Here is a 5,031-nt window from a genome sequence, read left to right on the forward strand (position 1 = left end):
GTAGCGGAAAGCAAATTTCCCCTGATAATTGGGATTCATAACCCCCACCAAGCAGTAGCAACATATGGACCAAGCAAGAGAGTGCTCTGCCCTGATCCACTTCTTGAAGAGAGCCATAAATTAACCCTTCTAGAGTCATGTCCTTCACCATGGGGTAAAGATTTCAAGGGAACAAAGAGACATACCCACCTGGAAATGATGCCGCACCTTCTAGATGATATTCTGAATCCCCAGTATTCTGAAACTACTTCCCAAATTATAAAATTGATTAACAATTTCCCAGACTCCCAGACGGAGGACTCAGATAAAGACATACAATATGCAGATTCTGGGCCAATGGAAGGCAAAACAGATAAAGAAGAAAAAAAAATTAAAATCAAGATAGGTAATAAAGAGATTAAGAATAAGGTGAATAACATAGTTTGCATTCCAATAGAATGATCTGCCCAAAACAGAAAAAAAGTTAAAATATTATTACTTCCTCAATTACATGGCACTCTTCTTGGCATGGAATAGTTTGTGTTACTAAGAACATAAGATTTGGTTTGTAACTCTGTACTGAGTGTCAAAGAATAATACCATTTCTAATTGAATGGCAAAATAGATATCATAATTTAATAGATAACAGATGTCTAGGCATATAACATGGCCTAAGTCTTGAGTGTTTCCTGAAATTGAAAAAATGTCTTTTCTGCCAATAGCACAAGGGAGAATGTAGAACTCCATGGCTTCATATTCAATCCATTTATGGTACCTTTCTGTAATGCACAAGAGAATTGCACAATCTCTTCATTGACACGTTCCTGTCTTTGTTCCTCAATGTATAGATGACTAGATTCAGAAAATGACTGAGAACTGCATCAAAAATAGCAAGATACATATCCAGGTGTGATGTAGGAGAAGGCCAGGTGTAGAAAACCAACAGTGGCCCAAAGAACAAGACCAAAACAGTGATATAAGCTGACAGAGTGGAAAGAGCCTTGGATGAACCACCTGAAGAATGTTTCAAAACACTGAACAAAATGAAGACTTTGGAAATAACCTATAAGACAAAGGAGACAACAGAAATGAGGCCACTATTGATGGTGACCATGAAATCTAGCTCTTGGGTGTCTGTGCAGACAAGTCTGAGGAGACAGGGAGGGTCACCGTGAAAACTGTCTAAAATGGTAGAGCCACAAAAAGGCAAATCTAGAGGGGACCACAAAAACTAATTGGACCACTGAGTGGATAAGTCCAATGATACAGGAAGTGACTAAAAAAAATAGACACATCTGTGGGCTCCTGATGATCAGGTAATGGAGAAGCTTACAAATGGCCACGTATCAAAGACCATGGCTATGAGAAGCACCATCTCAGTGCCCCAATAGCATGGCTAAAGAAGACATGAGCTATACAAAAGAGATGACTTTCCTTTTCTGAAAAATATCACAAATCATTTAGTATGCTGCAGTTAAAGAAAATATCAGGCCAAGGATGGAAATGTTGGACAGTAGAAAACATATAGGGGAGGGTAAGTAAGGTTCATCGGCCACAGTAACCACTATGAGAAGGTTTCCATCATACTGGACACATAAGAAAGGGAACAAAAGCAAAAACGAAGCAGCTAGATCTGCCAGGAATTGGAGAGTTTCAGCATCACAAGCATCATGCATCTGTCAATTTGTAGTACCGTGATAGCTTGTGTGCTACTGTAATACTTGAAGTTTTGTCAATAGTATTTCAAATACCAGCAGGGTCACTATTGGTGGACAGGTTTCAGCAGAGCTTCCACACTAAGATAGACTAGAAAAAAGAACGTGGCATACTACTTCTGAAAAAATTGACCAGTGAAAACCTTATGAATGGCAGTGGAAAATTGATACAGTGTTGGAAAATAAGCCTCTCAGTTTGGAAGGCACTCAAAATACAACTGGGGAACAGCTGCCTCTTCAAAGTAGAGCTGACCTTAATAACTTGTATGGAGTCATGCTTTCAGGACCTCATTTTCTGATGTGTCACGACCCAAAATCAGAACAGCTACAAACATCTGTTAATGACTGGAAGATGGGATGTACAAATTATGAATCTAGGAAAATTGGAAGTCGTCAGAAATGAAACGGACTGCATAAAGATTGATATTCTAGGCATTAGTGAGCTGAATGAACAAATATTGGCCATTTTGAGTGGGACAATCATATGGCTTACTATGACGAGAATGACAAATTGAAGAGGAATGGTGTCTCATTCACTGTCAAAAAGAACATTTCAAGATCTATCCTGAAATACACATGGTGTAAGTGATAGAATTATAGCCATATGCCTCCAAGGAAGACCAGTTAATACAACTATTATTCAAATTTATGCACAAACCTGAAGAAATTGAAGATTTTTACCTTACTTCTGTGGTCTCAGATTGATCAAGCATGTAATCAAGATGCATGGATAATTACTCGTGATTGGAATGCAAATCTTGGAAACAAAGAAAAGGGTATAGTGCTTGGAAAATGTGGCCTTGGTGATAGGAACAATTCCAGAGATCACTTGATAGAATTTTGCAAGACCGACTTCTTCACTGCAAATACATTTTTTTTCAACAACACAATTGACTACTATACACGCGGACCTCACCAGACGGGGTACACAGGAAGCAAATCGACTACCTCTGTGGAAAGAGACACTGGAGAAGCTCAATATAATCAGTAGAACAAAGCTAGGGGCCAACTGGAGAACATAACATAAATTGCTACTATGCAAATTCAAGTCGAAGCTGAAGAAAATTACAGCAAGTCCAAGAGAGCCAAAATATGACCTTGAGTATATCCCACCTGAATTTAGAGACCATGTCAGGAATAGATTCGATACATTGAATGCTAATGACCAAAGACCAGAAGAGTTGCAGAACAACATTAAACATGAAGAAAACAAGAGGTCGATAAAAAGAAAGAAAAGAACAAAAAGGTGTCAGAAGAGACTATGAAACATTCTTTTTAATGTAGAGTAGCTAAAGCAAAAGGAAGAAATGACGAATAAGAGAGCTGAACAGAATATTTCAAGGAGTGGCTCAACAAGACAAAGTAAAGTATCACAATGAATTGCGTAAAGACCTGAAGTTAGAAAACCAAAATGTACAACACGCTTGGCATTTCTCAAGCTGAAAGAACTGAAGAAAAATTTCAAGCCTCGAGTTGCAATATTGAAGGATTCTAGGAGGAAAATATTGAACAAGGCAAGAAGCATCAAAAGAAGATGGAAGGAATACATAGAGTCGCTCTACCAAAGAGAATTGGTCAGTGTTAACCATTTCAAGAGGTAGTATATGCTCAAGAACCAATGGTACTGAAGGAAGAAGTTCAGCTGCACTAAAGATATTGACAAACAACAAGGTTATAGACACTGATGGAATATGAGTTCAGATGTTTCAACAAAGAGATAAAGTGCTTGAGGTGCTTACTCATCTATGCAGAGAAATTTGAAAGACAGCTACCTGGCTAACTGACTAGAAGAGATCCATATTTGTGCCCATTCCAAAGAAAGGTGATCCAACAGAATGCAGAAATTATGGAACAATATCATTAAAATCACGCAAGTAAAATTTTGAAGATCATTCAAAAGAGGTTGCAGAAATACATCAACAGGGAACTGCCAGAAATTCAAGCCAGGTTCAAAGGAGGACATGGAATGAGGGCTATCATTTTTATGTCAGATGGATCTTGGCTGAAAGAAGAGAGTAACAGAGAGATGTTTACCTGTGTTTTATTGACTATGAAAAGGCATTCAACTGTGTGGATCATAACAAAGTATGGATAACATTGGGGAAGAATGGGAACTCCAGAACACTTAATTGTGCTCATGAGGAGCCTGTACGTCAAACAAGAGGCAGTCATTGCAAAAGAACAAATGGATACGGTGTGGTTTAAAGTCAGGGAAGGTTTACATCAGGGTTGTATCCTTTCACTATACTTATTCAATCTGTATGCTGAACAAATAATTCCAGAAGCTGGACTATATGAAGAAGATCGGGGCACCAGGATTGTAGGAAGACTCATCAACAACCTGCGTTGTGCAGATAACACAACCTTGGTTGCTGAAAGTGAAGAAGACTTGAAGCACTTACTGATAAAGATCAAGGACTACAGCCTTCAGTATAGATTATACCTCAACATAAAACAAAAATCCTCACAACTGGAGCAATAAGCCACGTCACGATAAATGAAGAAAAGATTGAAGTTTTCAAGGATTTCGTTTTACTTGCATCCACAATCAACACCCATGGACACAGCAGTCAAGATATCAACAGATGCATTGCACTGGGTAAATCTGAGCAAAGATATCACTTTAAGGACTAAGGTGTACCTGACCCAAGCCAAGACATTTTCAATTGCCTCATATGCATTCAAAAGCTGGGCAATGAATAAGGAAGACTGAAGAAGAATTGATACCTTTGCATTATGGTGTTGTCAAAGAATATTGAATATACCATAGATTTTTTGCCAGAAGAACTAACAAAACTGTTTTAGAAGAAGTATAACTGAAAGGCACCTTATAGCAAGAATGGCAAGACTTCTTCTCACATACTTTGGACATGTCATCAGGAGGGATTATTTCTTGGAGAAGAACATCATGCTTGGTAAAGTAGAGGGTCAGCGGAAAAGAGGAAGACCCTCAATGAGATGCGTTGACATAGTGGCTGCAACAATGAGCTCAGGCATAGCAAATATTGTGAGGATGATGCAGAGCTTGGCAGTGTTTTGTACTGTTGTGAATAGGGTGGCTGTGAGTTGGAACTGACTCAATGTCACCTAAAAACAACAACCAAGGGCATACTAGATTGCATTTGAGCAAAGATTTAGATATACTTCATAAGCAATCCATTAACCACTTCTACTACAGTGAATGGTAAATGGTACAGGGAAATCATTCTCTCTCTCTGTTATTGTACATTTACCCTGCCAATACATCTAGAACTGTGGTGATTGTGCTCAGTTGGAGAGCCCGAAGGTGAACACTGGAGTACTTAGAGCCTAGTGTCAGGTGAGTCTCTGTTTAAGA

At 38.7% G+C, this 5,031-nt stretch overlaps 1 pseudogene; it reads right to left on the reverse strand.

The window, feature by feature from the left end:
• Positions 1–745: 745 nt before the first annotated feature.
• LOC100661474 (olfactory receptor 4F15-like) lies at positions 746–1,648 on the reverse strand (annotated as a pseudogene).
• Between the last annotated feature and the right edge of the window lie 3,383 nt (positions 1,649–5,031).

Source organism: Loxodonta africana, chromosome 10 (genome assembly GCF_030014295.1).
Source record: "Loxodonta africana isolate mLoxAfr1 chromosome 10, mLoxAfr1.hap2, whole genome shotgun sequence".
Taxonomy (NCBI): Eukaryota; Metazoa; Chordata; class Mammalia; order Proboscidea; family Elephantidae; genus Loxodonta; species Loxodonta africana.